The sequence below is a fragment of the Phyllobates terribilis genome, unplaced genomic scaffold, assembly GCF_046119375.1.
Source record: "Phyllobates terribilis strain yellow unplaced genomic scaffold, ASM4611937v1 Scaffold_35__1_contigs__length_13245226, whole genome shotgun sequence".
NCBI classification, from domain to species: Eukaryota; Metazoa; Chordata; class Amphibia; order Anura; family Dendrobatidae; genus Phyllobates; species Phyllobates terribilis.
Genome location: NW_027362795.1, coordinates 3,506,459 through 3,525,596, shown reverse-complemented (window position 1 = coordinate 3,525,596; position 19,138 = coordinate 3,506,459). Strand labels below are relative to the sequence as shown.

The 19,138-nt window shown below is 43.9% G+C and overlaps 7 non-coding genes and 4 pseudogenes across 7 annotated transcripts; all 11 read right to left on the bottom strand.

Moving 5' to 3' along the window:
• Positions 1-6,396: 6,396 nt before the first annotated feature.
• On the bottom strand, positions 6,397-6,587 carry LOC141182748 (U2 spliceosomal RNA). Its single transcript, XR_012257960.1, has one exon. It is a non-coding gene; the product is annotated as a U2 spliceosomal RNA (small nuclear RNA).
• A 1,098-nt stretch (positions 6,588-7,685) lies between these two features.
• LOC141182726 (U2 spliceosomal RNA) lies at positions 7,686-7,876 on the bottom strand. Its single transcript, XR_012257942.1, has one exon. It is a non-coding gene; the product is annotated as a U2 spliceosomal RNA (small nuclear RNA).
• Positions 7,877-8,974: 1,098 nt separating this feature from the next.
• On the bottom strand, positions 8,975-9,165 carry LOC141182737 (U2 spliceosomal RNA). The gene has a single exon (XR_012257952.1). It is a non-coding gene; the product is annotated as a U2 spliceosomal RNA (small nuclear RNA).
• A 1,098-nt stretch (positions 9,166-10,263) lies between these two features.
• Positions 10,264-10,454, bottom strand: LOC141182743 (U2 spliceosomal RNA). The gene has a single exon (XR_012257957.1). It is a non-coding gene; the product is annotated as a U2 spliceosomal RNA (small nuclear RNA).
• Positions 10,455-11,552: 1,098 nt separating this feature from the next.
• LOC141182745 (U2 spliceosomal RNA) lies at positions 11,553-11,732 on the bottom strand (annotated as a pseudogene).
• Positions 11,733-12,523: 791 nt separating this feature from the next.
• On the bottom strand, positions 12,524-12,615 carry LOC141182751 (U2 spliceosomal RNA; annotated as a pseudogene).
• A 1,098-nt stretch (positions 12,616-13,713) lies between these two features.
• LOC141182728 (U2 spliceosomal RNA) lies at positions 13,714-13,904 on the bottom strand. Its single transcript, XR_012257943.1, has one exon. It is a non-coding gene; the product is annotated as a U2 spliceosomal RNA (small nuclear RNA).
• Positions 13,905-15,002: 1,098 nt separating this feature from the next.
• On the bottom strand, positions 15,003-15,193 carry LOC141182742 (U2 spliceosomal RNA). Its single transcript, XR_012257956.1, has one exon. It is a non-coding gene; the product is annotated as a U2 spliceosomal RNA (small nuclear RNA).
• A 1,097-nt stretch (positions 15,194-16,290) lies between these two features.
• LOC141182744 (U2 spliceosomal RNA) lies at positions 16,291-16,470 on the bottom strand (annotated as a pseudogene).
• A 791-nt stretch (positions 16,471-17,261) lies between these two features.
• On the bottom strand, positions 17,262-17,353 carry LOC141182750 (U2 spliceosomal RNA; annotated as a pseudogene).
• A 1,098-nt stretch (positions 17,354-18,451) lies between these two features.
• Positions 18,452-18,642, bottom strand: LOC141182736 (U2 spliceosomal RNA). Its single transcript, XR_012257951.1, has one exon. It is a non-coding gene; the product is annotated as a U2 spliceosomal RNA (small nuclear RNA).
• Between the last annotated feature and the right edge of the window lie 496 nt (positions 18,643-19,138).

Below are 19,138 nucleotides of genomic sequence, written 5' to 3'. Positions count from 1 at the left end.
AGATATAAACATAAAATCGTTACATTTTAAAATGCATTCGTACATAAATTGATTTCAGTTCAATAAGGCAGTAAAATTACATTAAAATACAGACAATGTGTTTAGATTGCTGTGTTCCATTCTTTTACCAGCCATTGTTTTGATAAAATTACATTTCTCTTTTTATCCAATAAATAATACATATACATTTCACTAAAAGCCAACTCTAAAACATCTTTCACAGATAAAACATCGTGTTTAAAAAGAAGGATGTTCCTGGCCTTCCATAGAGCTTCTTTGATGGTACTGATTGTCTTCCATGCGATGATCCTCTTGCTGGCGTTGGGGCACTCCACACGACCAAATAAGACAGTTTCAAAAGTAAGATCCTTAATGTTTGTCATTTTTTGAAGTAAAGGAAATATTGTAGTCCATGTTTGTCGCGCAAAGTGACAAGTCCATAAAACATGTAAAACAGTCTCATCTCCGAGGCATCTTTGTCTTGGACATCTGGCAGTTCTCACGAGTCCTCTTCGGTGTTGGAATGCCCGACATGGAAGACAATCATGCACACAGCTCCAGGCCAGGTCCTTCTGGGAATTAAAAAGATAGGGTTCATTAATAACTTTCCATATGTCAGTACATTTATTATCATTAAAATTCCCTATCTGTGCAATTGATTCCTTTTGTTTGAAACCATTTAAAATCATCTTGCTATCTTTTAAGTCTTCTGCACTTTTCCCTTTTAAGTCATACGTGTTTACAATAGTTCCTAAAATCTTATAGCTTTCTGGTGTATTAAGAGCATATGGGGAACTTAAAACTGTTTCAAACCATCCATGACGTTTCATAAAATAACCTGTGTTAAAACGGATAAAATATGACCAATAACTATTTTTCGACAGTGCATTAAAACATAAAACAAAAAATCTTATTAAAACAAAAGCTCTAAAATCGGGGAAATCTTTACCGCCTTTCTCTTTAGGCTTGACCACTAATTCTCTTCTCAATATCTCCATCTTGGAGCTCCAGAAAAAAGTGAAACAAGCTTTGATTATTTTCGTAAAGGTATGTGTGGGGGGGGGAACACCAAACTTAAATACAATAACAAAGGCACAATTACCATTTTTATAATTAGTACCTTCCCTTCCATTGTTAATTTCCTCAACCTCCACATACATAGTTTTTGATTTACCTTTTGTGCCACAAGATCCCAGCTTTCTTTACCTTTGTTTGTTTCGTTAAAAATCACACCTAGAATCTTTACAGAGTCACATTCAGGAACCGGTACATCATTTAAAATCATATTCCCCACATTTAAAATACAGCTTTTGTTAAAATTTACTTTAAAACCAGATCCACCACAGAAGTATTCCACTTGCCGTAGTGTTTTCCGGATAGACAGGGCATCTTTACATGTTATGGCTACATCATCCATATATCCAGTAACTTTTGCTTCTAGCCCTCCCCCACCTGGCAAATGGACGCCTCGGATTTGCTTGTCTCTCCTTAAGACACTGAGTAGGGGTTCAAGGGCACAAATAAATAACAAGGGGGACAGAGGGCAACCTTGTTTTACACCAGAATTTAAAAACACATCACTTGTCTTAAAACCATTTACTAAAACCTTACTAGTGCAACCATGATAAAATGCTTTGAGAGAGCATAAAAAACCTTCTGGTATACCCATTTTAGCTAAAACATTAAAAAGGAATTGGTGTGACACTCTATCAAATGCTTTTTCAAAGTCGAGAGACAGGACCGCCAGCTTACTTCCCCTCGACTTTGTATCATCTATTACATCTTTGATTAGATTCAAATTTTCCCAAACACTCCTTCCTGGTATGCCACACACTTGGTTTGGGTGGATTATGTTACCTATTACCTTTTTAAGTCTATTTGCACAAATTTTTGCCATTATTTTGTAATCACAATTTAGAAGGGTGATAGGTCTCCAATTTCTTAGTTGCGTTTTGTCTTCCTTTTTGTATATAAGGGAGACCTCACCTTTCTTTCAGGAGTTCGGTAGGGTTTTTGTATTAAAAACCTCGCTAAAAACATAAAATAAATCCTCCTGTAAAATATCATAAAAAAACCTTATAAAATTCTATGGGTATACCATCAGGCCCCGGTACTTTACCATACTTAAAGCTTCTTATGGTCTCAGATATCTCATCTTCAGTTAGACTCTGTAATAAAACATCTTGTGAGACAGGATCTAAAACAGTTGTAATTTCATCCAAAGTACTTTTCATAAAATGGTCATCAACAGATTTTGTGTTAAAAAGCTCGGAATAAAATTCATGCACTTTAGCTAAAATACCCTCTATGTCTTGTTTACCTTCCATTGATTCAATAAAAACACGATTTTTCACCATACATTTAAAAAAATATCGTGAACAGGTTTCATTATTTTCTACATGTTGGACCTTTGCATGGAAGATTAACTCTTTACCTCTCTGTTCTAAGGTATGCTGAATTTCACTTTTTAAGTCACTAATTTCTTTATCTACTTCAATCTCATGGCTCTTCAATTTATATAATGTCTCCAATCTAGTGTTGAGTTGCCAATAAAATTCTCTTTTCTCTCTAGCTTTCTGGACCCCAACCTTCATAAAAAAATCTCTTATGTTCTTTTTCATCTTTTCCCACCACCTACTTATAGGGATATGGGGGTCTCTTATTCTTTTAAAATGTAAATAAAATTCAGTAAAATCAGATAAAACTTGGGGGTCTTCTAAAAGGGAAATGTTTAACTTCCAGGTACCTTTTCCTTTTTTCTTAAAATCATTACATTTCACATAAAAGGATAAAAGTTTGTGATCAGAAAAAACATTAGATAAAAGCTCACATTTAAAAGGCAATACATTTTTAGAGCAGAAAATAAAATCAATCCTGGAGCTACAGTTCACGTTGCTCCAGGTTACCCATTCCTCTGCAGGCAAGTCTTTATTACATTCCTTAAAAACATCTGTTAAATTAAAATCCTGTATGACATTTTTTAACATAAAAGACGTTTTATCATAATTCCTACTTGTGGAGCTTGAGAACCTTTTTTCTCCACCTAAAATGCAATTAAAATCACCTGATAAAATAAGAGGGACAGAATCATTAATAAATAAGGGTAACATATTCAACATATCAGCTCTTTCTTGCTTATCTGTGGCTCCATAAAAGTTTAAAAATTGCCATTTAAAACCATCAATAAAAGATTTTACTAATAAAATTCTACCTGGTAAAACCTCTTGAACAGAGTCAATAAAAACATTCCCTTTAAAAAGAATGGCGACCCCTGCTGACCTGGACCCGTTTGATCCTGACCATACTGAGGGTCCATGTGCCCAATCAGTCTCATATTCTGTATAATTTAAACTGTGTGGGATGCAGCATTCCTGTAAAAAGAAAACTGTAGCTGTTAGAGAGGATAAAAAATCAAAGAGAGCAACTCTTCTGGTCTTAGTTTTCAACCCTCTAGCGTTAAGAGAAAAACCGCTAATCCCTGCCATAAGAGAAAAAAAGGAAATTTAGCATTCTTTCAAACTCTTACTTCAGCTGGTTTATATTTCTACTCCAGGAGATGAGGGATCATTGATCGTCAACAGAGAGCCCGTCACGGAGGACTCCTCATCTGTTAGTGTCCCAGACCGTAGACCTCCCAGGATATACTCTTGTTCCATTCTGTCCAACTCTGCTTGGTCGTATTGCCTGCCTCTTTGCTCACGAACCCCCATTTGGACCCCTATCAAGGCACCATCTGGGGGAATCATATCGAGAACATTTATCTCAGACGTTGACCACTTATTTTCAGGAGTTTCCAGGATCACTGAGTCAGCCATCTCCATCTCCCCCTCCATTTCTGAAGGGGGTGGGACATTGGCAACCTCTTCACCCTGTAAAGGCACCGTTTGAGGTTTCCCACTTCCATCCGGGGGTTCCGGTGGGGGTACTTCCTCAGGTGCCCCATCCACTCTGTGCAACCTGCGTTTTTTTGGCCTAGACTTTTCGCGCTCTTGAGTATTCCCAGGAGGATTCGAAGGTGAGGATTGGCCTGTAGCACCCACCCTCGGTCCCTCCGCAGGGGTTTCTGTTTGTGGGTTACCACGCCGTTCCCTCTTTTGCTTCGAGTTTCCTACAGTACACCATGGCTCACCATCCTCGGTCGGTATTTCCATACTCTCCCCCTCATTCTCCTTCTCCGTGGGCTTGTCCGAACCAGCCGAGGGTTGGTCAGGGGGTGAGGGCTTTTCTGGTTCAGGGGGTGAAGGTCTCTCTCTTTGCCCAGCTTGAGCTCTCTTTGAGGCATTCCTAAAAGGACAATGAGAAAAAGCATGACCTCTGGAAACACAGTTGCTACAAAAAATTCCAGTTGTACAATTTTCAGTTTTATGGTCTTTGCTCTCACAGGCTGCACAAGTAATCTCACAGTTAGAATGGCCGTATTTTTTGCATTTCCTACAGAATACTGGCATCCCATTAAAAAAGAGGTCACAATTCGTGTTTCCAATTCTAAAACGTGCTGGGGGAAGTCTTATGTCCCCCGGGCCTGAAGGGTCCTTAATACATGTTACCGTAAATTTCCACTTACACGCCCAAACTCCGCACTCATTCATTACTTTTTCATGGCTTACCACCTTGCTGAAATAATTGGATAAAAATGAAATAACATCACTTTCTTTTGTATAAGGAGAGTAAATTTTAACAATTATAGTTTTTATCACGTCTAATTCATGTTCGACAATTTTAACACCTTTAAAGATTGGCTTTCTCTGGTAAACTATATCAGGATCATTCATTTTACGGCAAAAATCTTGGTGGATACCTTTTTCAGTGAATGTGACATCATATACACCACGCTTCGGGTAGTCTTGTATTGCCAGGATCTCGGATTTCTGGATTGAAAAAAATTTCACAAGAAGTTCATCTACAATAAAACGTAAACCTCTGTTATCTTTACCTCCCTCATGGAAGTAAAACCGCACCGTATGCCGTAACCGGGCATAGGTCGGAATTTCACCTGGATCTGAATACATGGTGAAACAAGGATTTCCGCAACAGGAAAACGGGGATTTCCGCAACCAATAATGGGGGATTTCCGCAACTAAGGAGTCGCTGAACAATCCTAGGACTGTCCAGCTGGGATCGCAACCCGTTGCCCAGGGACTAAGCCCACCTCCTTATAGCAGCAAGGGCCTAAGCCCCACTACAAGAGTGGGACCCGAACCCAAGGCCAAGAGGCGGGGTACCCCAGGCACCTTCCAACCACAACCAATGCCAGTAAAAAACCAACACTGGATCGCAGCCAAAAGGCCGAGAAGCGTTAACCAGAATTGGTTTCGGCCTACGGTGCTACCCTCGGATCCTGAAAAGTCCATTTGTGGAGATGGCCACCTGGACTCCCGTTAAGAAGACATGTTGTCAACCTGTAGATCCCTTACATGCCTGCACTTTTCGGCTTGCTGCTGCAGCAGTCCACGCGTTTTAGATCTGCATGACTCCAACTATTTTAGCACAGCACCCTCACCCCCTGCTGTTCCCACCCGCTTCAACACCGGTGGAAGGGAGGAGAACGAATTAAGGGGGGGACGAGCAGCTGTCTACCCTTAGCAGGAGTGTTGCTGATTAATTACCTTTCCTGCTGCTGCTGGCTGTCCAGCAGCAGACTGAAGGTGGCTGCTGCTGTGCGCTGGTATATAAAGGCTCAGAGCCTATTATGACACGCGCAGCCAGTGTTCCATTGCCACATTCCATCTACTGCAGGCAGGATACCTGGCTGGTTGAACGGCACTGAGAAGCTCACAGAGACCGCCATAAGCAACAGTTTAAAAGAGTGGCACAGACTAATCAACCAAACTTTTTGGGTTGGGTTATTTTTTATAGTCTGCAGGCGTTAAATGAAAGAAGTCAGTGTTCCACCAGAGGGAGACAACGTTTCAGAAAAGGCATTGGAGCAAGCCAAAAAAGACATTTTAAGTGCAGCAGAGTAACCAGCGCACATACCTGTTAGCTCAGGTGAGTTTAAATGGCTGCTGTTGATAACAAGGGCATTTGCTAAATAGTTGGTGTGTGTGCAACAATATACTGAAAGAACAATTATATTGTGCAGCTTATCTCACCACCTGTAATTAGTTAGGTGAAAGCTCCAAAATGCTTGCCTAATATGGCTGTTTATCCAAAAGGAAGTAAAGAGGGAGAGCTAGATAGATAGCATTGCATTACAGTACATGGCTATGCAATGCAGAGTTGCTGAAGTTGAACCAAAATGAGTTTGTCATCTGGCTTTTGCAACTTTTAACATGAAAAATGCAATGAGGAGAAGAAAAGCAAAGCCAAAAAGTCCATCCAAAAATCCGACAAACAAGCAAAAGCAACAAAAAGCATTGAATTCAATTCTTTCTGATTTTAGAAACTGCATTAAAGAATGAGTGCACTGGTCCTGGAAATGCTGCAATACCAGGTCAATGCGTGGAGTGGACAGAGCAAGCTCTTTTACCATCTCCCTGTTCTAAAAATCCATTTAATATATGGTCCCCAGATAGGGGACGTATCAGATATTAAACTGATAAGAACAGATACTACACTTGATCTTAGCCAAAAGGCCGAGAAGCGATAACCAGAATTGGTTTCGGCCTACGGTGCCACCCTCGGATCCTGAAAAGTCCATTTGTGGAGATGGCCACCTGGACTCTCGTTAAGAAGACATGTTGTCAACCACTAGATACATTACATGCCTGCACTTTTTGGCTTGCTGCTGCAGCAATCCACGCGTTTTAGATCTGCATGACTCCAACTATTTTAGCACAGCACCCTCACCCCCTGCTGTTCCCACCCGCCTCAACACCGGTGGAAGGGAGGAGAACCAATTAAGGGGGGGACGAGCAGCTGTCTACCCTTAGCAGGAGTGTTGCTGATTACTTACCTTTCCTGCTGTTGCTGGCTGTCCAGCAGCAGACTGAAGGTGGCTGCTGCCGTGCGCTGGTATATAAAGGCTCAGAGCCTATTATGACACGCGCAGCCAGTGTTCCATTGCCACATTCCATCTACTGCAGGCAGGATACCTGGCTGGTTGAACGGCACTGAGAAGCTCACAGAGACCGCCATAAGCAACAGTTTAAAAGAATGCCACAGACTAATCAACCAAACTTTTTGGGTTGGGTTATTTTTTATAGTCTGCAGGCGTTAAATGAAAGAAGTCAGTGTTCCACCAGAGGGAGACAACGTTTCAGAAAAGGCATTGGAGCAAGCCAAAAAAGACATTTTAAGTGCAGCAGAGTAACCAGCGCACATACCTGTTAGCTCAGGTGAGTTTAAATGGCTGCTGTTGATAACAAGGGCATTTGCTAAATAGATGGTGTGTGTGCAACAATATACTGAAAGAACAATTATATTGTGCAGCTTATCTCACCACCTGTAATTAGTTAGGTGAAAGCTCCAAAATGCTTGCCTAATAAGGCTGTTTATCCAAAAGGAAGTAAAGAGGGAGAGCTAGATAGATAGCATTGCATTACAGTACATGGCTATGCAATGCAGAGTTGCTGAAGTTGAACCAAAATGAGTTTGTCATCTGGCTTCTGAAACTTTTAACATGAAAAATACAATGAGGAGAAGAAAAGCAAAGCCAAAAAGTCCATCCAAAAATCCAACAAACAAGCAAAAGCAACAAAAAGCATTGAAATCAATTCTTTCTGATTTTAGAAACTGCATTAAAGAATGAGTGCACTGGTCCTGGAAATGCTGCAATACCAGGTCAATGCGTGGAGTGGGCAGAGCAAGCTCTTTTACCATCTCCCTGTTCTAAAAATCCATTTAGTATATGGTCCCCAGATAGGGGACGTATCAGATATTAAACTGATAAGAACAGATACTACACTTGATCTTAGCCAAAAGGCCGAGAAGCGATAACCAGAATTGGTTTCGGCCTACGGTGCCACCCTCGGATCCTGAAAAGTCCATTTGTGGAGATGGCCACCTGGACTCCCGTTAAGAAGACATGTTGTCAACCTCTAGATCCCTTACATGCCTGCACTTTTCGGCTTGCTGCTGCAGCAATCCATGCGTTTTAGATCTGCATGACTCCAACTATTTTAGCACAGCACCCTCACCCCCTGCAGTTCCCACCCGCCTCAACACCGGTGGAAGGGAGGAGAACCAATTAAGGGGGGGACGAGCAGCTGTCTACCCTTAGCAGGAGTGTTGCTGATTACTTACCTTTCCTGCTGCTGCTGGCTGTCCAGCAGCAGACTGAAGGTGGCTGCTGCCGTGCGCTGGTATATAAAGGCTCAGAGCCTATTATGACATGCGCAGCCAGTGTTCCATTGCCACATTCCATCTACTGCAGGCAGGATACCTGGCTGGTTGAACGGCACTGAGAAGCTCACAGAGACCGCCATAAGCAACAGTTTAAAAGAATGCCACAGACTAATCAACCAAACTTTTTGGGTTGGGTTATTTTTTATAGTCTGCAGGCGTTAAATGAAAGAAGTCAGTGTTCCACCAGAGGGAGACAACGTTTCAGAAAAGGCATTGGAGCAAGCCAAAAAAGACATTTTAAGTGCAGCAGAGTAACCAGTGCACATACCCGTTAGCTCAGGTGAGTTTAAATGGCTGCTGTTGATAACAAGGGCATTTGCTAAATAGATGGTGTGTGTGCAACAATATACTGAAAGAACAATTATATTGTGCAGCTTATCTCACCACCTGTAATTAGTTAGGTGAAAGCTCCAAAATGCTTGCCTAATATGGCTGTTTATCCAAAAGGAAGTAAAGAGGGAGAGCTAGATAGATAGCATTGCATTACAGTACATGGCTATGCAATGCAGAGTTGCTGAAGTTGAACCAAAATGAGTTTGTCATCTGGCTTCTGCAACTTTTAACATGAAAAATACAATGAGGAGAAGAAAAGCAAAGCCAAAAAGTCCATCCAAAAATCCGACAAACAAGCAAAAGCAACAAAAAGCATTGAATTCATTTCTTTCTGATTTTAGAAACTGCATTAAAGAATGAGTGCACTGGTCCTGGAAATGCTGCAATACCAAGTCAATGCGTGGAGTGGACAGAGAAAGCTCTTTTACCATCTCCCTGTTCTAAAAATCCATTTAATATATGGTCCCCAGATAGGGGACGTATCAGATATTAAACTGATAAGAACAGATACTACACTTGATCTTAGCCAAAAGGCCGAGAAGCGATAACCAGAATTGGTTTCGGCCTACGGTGCCACCCTCGGATCCTGAAAAGTCCATTTGTGGAGATGGCCACCTGGACTCCCGTTAAGAAGACATGTTGTCAACCTCTACATCCCTTACATGCCTGCACTTTTCGGCTTGCTGCTGCAGCAATCCACGCGTTTTAGATCTGCATGACTCCAACTATTTTAGCACAGCACCCTCACCCCCTGCTGTTCCCACCCGCCTCAACACCGGTGGAAGGGAGGAGAACCAATTAAGGGGGGGACGAGCAGCTGTCTACCCTTAGCAGGAGTGTTGCTGATTACTTACCTTTCCTGCTGCTGCTGGCTGTCCAGCAGCAGACTGAAGGTGGCTGCTGCCGTGCGCTGGTATATAAAGGCTCAGAGCCTATTATGACACGCGCAGCCAGTGTTCCATTGCCACATTCCATCTACTGCAGGCAGGATACCTGGCTGGTTGAACGGCACTGAGAAGCTCACAGAGAACGCCATAAGCAACAGTTTAAAAGAATGCCACAGACTAATCAACCAAACTTTTTGGGTTGGGTTATTTTTTATAGTCTGCAGGCGTTAAATGAAAGAAGTCAGTGTTCCACCAGAGGGAGACAACGTTTCAGAAAAGGCATTGGAGCAAGCCAAGAAAGACATTTTAAGTGCAGCAGAGTAACCAGTGCACATACCTGTTAGCTCAGGTGAGTTTAAATGGCTGCTGTTGATAACAAGGGCATTTGCTAAATAGATGGTGTGTGTGCAACAATAAACTGAAAGAACAATTATATTGTGCAGCTTATCTCGCCACCTGTAATTAGTTAGGTGAAAGCTCCAAAATGCTTGCCTAATATGGCTGTTTATCCAAAAGGAAGTAAAGAGGGAGAGCTAGATAGATAGCATTGCATTACAGTACATGGCTATGCAATGCAGAGTTGCTGAAGTTGAACCAAAATGAGTTTGTCATCTGGCTTCTGCAACTTTTAACATGAAAAATACAATGAGGAGAAGAAAAGCAAAGCCAAAAAGTCCATCCAAAAATCCGACAAACAAGCAAAAGCATCAAAAAGCATTGAATTCAATTCTTTCTGATTTTAGAAACTGCATTAAAGAATGAGTGCACTGGTCCTGGAAATGCTGCAATACAAGGTCAATTCGTGGAGTGGACAGAGCAAGCTCTTTTACCATCTCCCTGTTCTAAAAATCCATTTAATATATGGTCCCCAGATAGGGGACGTATCAGATATTAAACTGATAAGAACAGATGCTACACTTGATCTTAGCCAAAAGGCCGAGAAGCGATAACCAGAATTGGTTTCGGCCTACGGTGCCACCCTTGGATCCTGAAAAGTCCATTTGTGGAGATGGCCACCTGGACTCCCGTTAAGAAGACATGTTGTCAACCTCTAGATCCCTTACATTCCTGCACTTTTCGGCTTGCTGCTGCAGCAATCCACGCGTTTTAGATCTGCATGACTCCAACTATTTTAGCACAGCACCCTCACCCCCTGCTGTTCCCACCCGCCTCAACACCGGTGGAAGGGAGGAGAACCAATTAAGGGGGGGGACCAGCAGCTGTCTACCCTTAGCAGGAGTGTTGCTGATTACTTACCTTTCCTGCTGCTGCTGGCTGTCCAGCAGCAGACTGAAGGTGGCTGCTGCCGTGCGCTGGTATATAAAGGCTCAGAGCCTATTGTGACACGCGCAGCAGTGTTCCATTGCCACATTCCATCTACTGCAGGCAGGATACCTGGCTGGTTGAACGGCACTGAGAAGCTCACAGAGACCGCCATAAGCAACAGTTTAAAAGAATGCCACAGACTAATCAACCAAACTTTTTGGGTTGGGTTATTTTTTATAGTCTGCAGGCGTTAAATGAAAGAAGTCAGTGTTCCACCAGAGGGAGACAACGTTTCAGAAAAGGCATTGGAGCAAGCCAAAAATGACATTTTAAGTGCAGCAGAGTAACCAGCGCACATACCTGTCAGCTCAGGTGAGTTTAAATGGCTGCTGTTGATAACAAGGGCATTTGCTAAATAGATGGTGTGTGTGCAACAATATACTGAAAGAACAATTATATTGTGCAGCTTATCTCACCACCTGTAGTTAGTTAGGTGAAAGCTCCAAAATGCTTGCCTTATATGGCTGTTTATCCAAAAGGAAGTAAAGAGGGAGAGCTAGATAGATAGCATTGCATTACAGTACATGGCTATGCAATGCAGAGTTGCTGAAGTTGAACCAAAATGAGTTTGTCATCTGGCTTCTGCAACTTTTAACATGAAAAATACAATGAGGAGAAGAAAAGCAAAGCCAAAAAGTCCATCCAAAAATCCGACAAACAAGCAAAAGCAACAAAAAGCATTGAATTCAATTCTTTCTGATTTTAGAAACTGCATTAAAGAATGAGTGCACTGGTCCTGGAAATGCTGCAATACCAGGTCAATGCATGGAGTGGACAGAGCAAGCTCTTTTACCATCTCCCTATTCTAAAAATCCATTTAATATATGGTCCCCGGATAGGGGACGTATCAGATATTAAACTGATAAGAACAGATTTTTTAGATCGAAAGCCCGAATTTGTGTACAAAACCGGAGTGCGCTTAAAAAAGTGACAAGTGCCACAAAAAAAGTGCACTAGGATGCTGGTCTTCTTGAAACCCTCTCCAAAAGGAGAAGGGTCCCCCAAACCATTCCCCGTCCCTCCGAGCCAGAAGGCCACAGCGAGGAACAGGGACAAATAGCCACCTCCAGCCTAAGCCAGAGGCGACCCAATCTTACCCCCAGTACCTGCCCGAGTTCTCACCCGAGCAAGGCACTGGGAGCCAAAGACTGTGCTCCCCTCCCGGAAGAGGGGAGCCAACATCGCTCTCCTCCCGAAAGAGGAGAGCCAGGGGGGTTCAGGGGTGAGCGGAACCTGATGGCCACACACTCCCCCCCTAGACCTGCCAAGAGAGGGACCCGTTAGGGAACCGCATCCCAACAAAATCCTAGTAAGGACGTGGACACACGTGAATAAGTGGACACACAGTGACAAAAAAATTAAATAAATAGTGAAGGTTTCACAGTATAATACTGCCCGGACCTTCGACCGGGAATTGAAAAATTCCCCATCCTAAGGCCAGAAGGCCCGGAATAAGGGTGTGTGCGAAGAAAGAAAAATTGAAGTGCTTGTGCAAATGTGCCAAGAACTCAAGTGGGGTTCCCAATCCCAGTGAGATAAGGCACCCCAGAGTCACCACTCCTGGGGCACTTCACACTTCGGGCTTTCGATCTTCCCCGGCCCAATGGCGTCGATCCTGGGGGGCCATGCTTTCCACCAGATGAATATATTAGCCACCTGGCGTACTAACAAGCGCCTAAACCCCAGTGTGCATAATGTATCAATCTATTAGGGCGGCCAACATCCAAAACCGCCTTTTCGAAAGATACTACACTTGATCTTAGCCAAAAGGCCGAGAAGCGATAACCAGAATTGGTTTCGGCCTACGGTGCCACCCTTGGATCCTGAAAAGTCCATTTGTGGAGATGGCCACCTGGACTCCCGTTAAGAAGACATGTTGTCAACCTCTAGATCCCTTACATGCCTGCACTTTTCGGCTTGCTGCTGCAGCAATCCACGCGTTTTAGATCTGCATGACTCCAACTATTTTAGCACAGCACCCTCACCCCCTGCTGTTCCCACCCGCCTCAACACCGGTGGAAGGGAGGAGAACCAATTAAGGGGGGGACGAGCAGCTGTCTACCCTTAGCAGGAGTGTTGCTGATTACTTACTTTTCCTGCTGCTGCTGGCTTTCCAGCAGCAGACTGAAGGTGGCTGCTGCCGTGCGCTGGTATATAAAGGCTCAGAGCCTATTATGACACGCGCAGCCAGTGTTCCATTGCCACATTCCATCTACTGCAGGCAGGATACCTGGCTGGTTGAACAGCATTGAGAAGCTCACAGAGACCGCCATAAGCAGCAGTTTAAAAGAATGCCACAGACTAATCAACCAAACTTTTTGGGTTGGGTTATTTTTTATAGTCTGCAGGCGTTAAATGAAAGAAGTCAGTGTTCCACCAGAGGGAGACAACCTTTCAGAAAAGGCATTGGAGCAAGCCAAAAAAGACATTTTAAGTGCAGCAGAGTAACCAGCGCACATACCTGTTAGCTCAGGTGAGTTTAAATGGCTGCTGTTGATAACAAGGGCATTTGCTAAATAGATGGTGTGTGTGCAACAATATACTGAAAGAACAATTATATTGTGCAGCTTATCTCACCACCTATAATTAGTTAGGTGAAAGCTCCAAAATGCTTGCCTAATATGGCTGTTTATCCAAAAGGAAGTAAAGAGGGAGAGTTAGATAGATAGCATTGCATTACAGTACATGGCTATGCAATGCAGAGTTGCTGAAGTTGAACCAAAATGAGTTTGTCATCTGGCTTCTGCAACTTTTAACATGAAAAATACAATGAGGAGAAGAAAAGCAAAGCCAAAAAGTCCATCCAAAAATCCGACAAACAAGCAAAAGCAACAAAAAGCATTGAATTCAATTCTTTCTGATTTTAGAAACTGCATTAAAGAATGAGTGCACTGGTCCTGGAAATGCTGCAATACCAGGTCAATGCGTGGAGTGGACAGAGCAAGCTCTTTTACCATCTCCCTGTTCTAAAAATCCATTTACTATATGGTCCCCAGATAGGGGACGTATCAGATATTAAACTGATAAGAACAGATACTACACTTGATCTTAGCCAAAAGGCCGAGAAGCGATAACCAGAATTGGTTTCGGCCTACGGTGCCACCCTCGGATCCTGAAAAGTCCATTTGTGGAGATGGCCACCTGGACTCCCGTTAAGAAGACATGTTGTCAACCTCTAGATCCCTTACATGCCTGCACTTTTCGGCTTGCTGCTGCAGCAATCCACGCGTTTTAGATCTGCATGACTCCAACTATTTTAGCACAGCACCCTCACCCCCTTCTGTTCCCACCCGCCTCAACACCGGTGGAAGGGAGGAGAACCAATTAAGGGGGGGACGAGCAGCTGTCTACCCTTAGCAGGAGTGTTGCTGATTACTTACCTTTCCTGCTGCTGCTGGCTGTCCAGCAGCAGACTGAAGGTGGCTGCTGCCGTGCGCTGGTATATAAAGGCTCAGAGCCTATTATGACACGCGCAGCCAGTGTTCCATTGCCACATTCCATCTACTGCAGGCAGGATACCTGGCTGGTTGAACGGCACTGAGAAGCTCACAGAGACCGCCATAAGCAACAGTTTAAAAGAATGCCACAGACTAATCAACCAAACTTTTTGGGTTGGGTTATTTTTTATAGTCTGCAGGCGTTAAACGAAAGAAGTCAGTGTTCCACCAGAGGGAGACAACGTTTCAGAAAAGGCATTGGAGCAAGCCAAAAAAGACATTTTAAGTGCAGCAGAGTAACCAGCGCACACACCTGTTAGCTCAGGTGAGTTTAAATGGCTGCTGTTGATAACAAGGGCATTTGCTAAATAGATGGTGTGTGTGCAACAATATACTGAAAGAACAATTATATTGTGCAGCTTATCTCACCACCTGTAATTAGTTAGGTGAAAGCTCCAAAATGCTTGCCTAATATGGCTGTTTATCCAAAAGGAAGTAAAGAGGGAGAGCTAGATAGATAGCATTGCATTACAGTACATGGCTATGCAATGCAGAGTTGCTGAAGTTGAACCAAAATGAGTTTGTCATCTGGGTTCTTCAACTTTTAACATGAAAAATACAATGAGGAGAAGAATAGCAAAGCCAAAAAGTCCATCCAAAAATCCGACAAACAAGCAAAAGCAACAAAAAGCATTGAATTCAATTCTTTCTGATTTTAGAAACTGCATTAAAGAATGAGTGCACTGGTCCTGGAAATGCTGCAATACAAGGTCAATGCGTGGAGTGGACAGAGCAAGCTCTTTTACCATCTCCCTGTTCTAAGAATCCATTTAATATATGATCCCCAGATAGGGGACATATCAGATATTAAACTGATAAGAACAGATGCTACACTTGATCTTAGCCAAAAGGCCGAGAAGCGATAACCAGAATTGGTTTCGGCCTACGGTGCCACCCTCGGATCCTGAAAAGTCCATTTGTGGAGATGGCCACCTGGACTCCCGTTAAGAAGACATGTTGTCAACCTCTAGATCCCTTACATGCCTGCACTTTTCGGCTTGCTGCTGCAGCAATCCACGCGTTTTAGATCTGCATGACTCCAACTATTTTAGCACAGCACCCTCACCCCCTGCTGTTCCCACCCGCCTCAACACCGGTGGAAGGGAGGAGAACCAATTAAGGGGGGGACGAGCAGCTGTCTACCCTTAGCAGGAGTGTTGCTGATTACTTACTTTTCCTGCTGCTGCTGGCTTTCCAGCAGCAGACTGAAGGTGGCTGCTGCCGTGCGCTGGTATATAAAGGCTCAGAGCCTATTGTGACACGCGCAGCAGTGTTCCATTGCCACATTCCATCTACTGCAGGCAGGATACCTGGCTGGTTGAACAGCATTGAGAAGCTCACAGAGACCGCCATAAGCAACAGTTTAAAAGAATGCCACAGACTAATCAACCAAACTTTTTGGGTTGGGTTATTTTTTATAGTCTGCAGGCGTTAAATGAAAGAAGTCAGTGTTCCACCAGAGGGAGACAACGTTTCAGAAAAGGCATTGGAGCAAGCCAAAAATGACATTTTAAGTGCAGCAGAGTAACCAGCGCACATACCTGTTAGCTCAGGTGAGTTTAAATGGCTGCTGTTGATAACAAGGGCATTTGCTAAATAGATGGTGTGTGTGCAACAATATACTGAAAGAACAATTATATTGTGCAGCTTATCTCACCACCTGTAGTTAGTTAGGTGAAAGCTCCAAAATGCTTGCCTAATATGGCTGTTTATCCAAAAGGAAGTAAAGAGGGAGAGCTAGATAGATAGCATTGCATTACAGTACATGGCTATGCAATGCAGAGTTGCTGAAGTTGAACCAAAATGAGTTTGTCATCTGGCTTCTGCAACTTTTAACATGAAAAATACAATGAGGAGAAGAAAAGCAAAGCCAAAAAGTCCATCCAAAAATCCGACAAACAAGCAAAAGCAACAAAAAGCATTGAATTCAATTCTTTCTGATTTTAGAAACTGCATTAAAGAATGAGTGCACTGGTCCTGGAAATGCTGCAATACCAGGTCAATGCATGGAGTGGACAGAGCAAGCTCTTTTACCATCTCCCTATTCTAAAAATCCATTTAATATATGGTCCCCGGATAGGGGACGTATCAGATATTAAACTGATAAGAACAGATTTTTTAGATCGAAAGCCCGAATTTGTGCACAAAACCGGAGTGCGCTTAAAAAAGTGACAAGTGCCACAAAAAAAGTGCACTAGGATGCTGGTCTTCTTGAAACCCTCTCCAAAAGGAGAAGGGTCCCCCAAACCATTCCCCGTCCCTCCGAGCCAGAAGGCCACAGCGAGGAACAGGGACAAATAGCCACCTCCAGCCTAAGCCAGAGGCGACCCAATTTTACCCCCAGTACCTGCCCGAGTTCTCACCCGAGCAAGGCACTGGGAGCCAAAGACTGTGCTCCCCTCCCGGAAGAGGGGAGCCAACATCGCTCTCCTCCCGAAAGAGGAGAGCCAGGGGGGTTCAGGGGTGAGCGGAACCTGATGGCCACACACTCCCCCCCTAGACCTGCCAAGAGAGGGACCCGTTAGGGAACCGCATCCCAACAAAATCCTAGTAAGGACGTGGACACACGTGAATAAGTGGACACACAGTGACAAAAAAATTAAATAAATAGTGAAGGTTTCACAGTATAATACTGCCCGGACCTTCGACCGGGAATTGAAAAATTCCCCATCCTAAGGCCAGAAGGCCCGGAATAAGGGTGTGTGCGAAGAAAGAAAAATTGAAGTGCTTGTGCAAATGTGCCAAGAACTCAAGTGGGGTTCCCAATCCCAGTGAGATAAGGCACCCCAGAGTCACCACTCCTGGGGCACTTCACACTTCGGGCTTTCGATCTTCCCCGGCCCAATGGCGTCGATCCTGGGGGGCCATGCTTTCCACCAGATGAATATATTAGCCACCTGGCGTACTAACAAGCGCCTAAACCCCAGTGTGCATAATGTATCAATCTATTAGGGCGGCCAACATCCAAAACCGCCTTTTCGAAAGATACTACACTTGATCTTAGCCAAAAGGCCGAGAAGCGATAACCAGAATTGGTTTCGGCCTACGGTGCCACCCTCGGATCCTGAAAAGTCCATTTGTGGAGATGGCCACCTGGACTCCCGTTAAGAAGACATGTTGTCAACCTCTAGATCCCTTACATGCCTGCACTTTTCGGCTTGCTGCTGCAGCAATCCACGCGTTTTAGATCTGCATGACTCCAACTATTTTAGCACAGCACCCTCACCCCCTGCTGTTCCCACCCGCCTCAAAACCGGTGGAAGGGAGGAGAACCAATTAAGGGGGGGACGAGCAGCTGTCTACCCTTAGCAGGAGTGTTGTTGATTACTTACTTTTCCTGCTGCTGCTGGCTTTCCAGCAGCAGACTGAAGGTGGCTGCTGCCGTGCGCTGGTATATAAAGGCTCAGAGCCTATTATGACACGCGCAGCCAGTGTTCCATTGCCACATTCCATCTACTGCAGGCAGGATACCTGGCTGGTTGAACGGCACTGAGAAGCTCACAGAGACCGCCATAAGCAACGGTTTAAAAGAATGCCACAGACTAATCAACCAAACTTTTTGGGTTGGGTTATTTTTTATAGTCTGCAGGCGTTAAATGAAAGAAGTCAGTGTTCCACCAGAGGGAGACAACGTTTCAGAAAAGGCATTGGAGCAAGCCAAAAAAGACATTTTAAGTGCAGCAGAGTAACCAGCGCACATACCTGTTAGCTCAGGTGAGTTTAAATGGCTGCTGTTGATAACAAGGGCATTTGCTAAATAGATGGTGTGTGTGCAACAATATACTGAAAGAACAATTATATTGTGCAGCTTATCTCACCACCTATAATTAGTTAGGTGAAAGCTCCAAAATGCTTGCCTAATATGGCTGTTTATCCAAAAGGAAGTAAAGAGGGAGAGTTAGATAGATAGCATTGCATTACAGTACATGGCTATGCAATGCAGAGTTGCTGAAGTTGAACCAAAATGAGTTTGTCATCTGGCTTCTGCAACTTTTAACATGAAAAATACAATGAGGAGAAGAAAAGCAAAGCCAAAAAGTACAGCCAAAAATCCGACAAACAAGCAAAAGCAACAAAAAGCATTGAATTCAATTCTTTCTGATTTTAGAAACTGCATTAAAGAATGAGTGCACTGGTCCTGGAAATGCTGCAATACCAGGTCAATGCGTGGAGTGGACAGAGCAAGCTCTTTTACCATCTCCCTGTTCTAAAAATCCATTTAATATATGGTCCCCAGATAGGGGACGTATCAGATATTAAACTGATAAGAACAGATACTACACTTGATCTTAGCCAAAAGGCCGAGAAGCGATAACCAGAATTGGTTTCGGCCTACCGTGCCACCCTCGGATCCTGAAAAGTCCATTTGTGGAGATGGCCACCTGGACTCCCGTTAAGAAGACATGTTGTCAACCTCTAGATCCCTTACATGCCTGCACTTTTCGGCTTGCTGCTGCAGCAATCCACGCGTTTTAGATCTGCATGACTCCAACTATTTTAGCACAGCACCCTCACCCCCTGCTGTTCCCACCCGCCTCAACACCGGTGGAAGGGAGGAGAACCAATTAAGGGGGGGACGAGCAGCTGTCTACCCTTAGCAGGAGTGTTGCTGATTACTTACCTTTCCTGCTGCTGCTGGCTGTCCAGCAGCAGACTGAAGGTGGCTGCTGCCGTGCGCTGGTATATAAAGGCTCAGAGCCTATTATGACACGCGCAGCCAGTGTTCCATTGCCACATTCCATCTACTGCAGGCAGGATACCTGGCTGGTTGAACGGCACTGAGAAGCTCACAGAGACCGCCATAAGCAA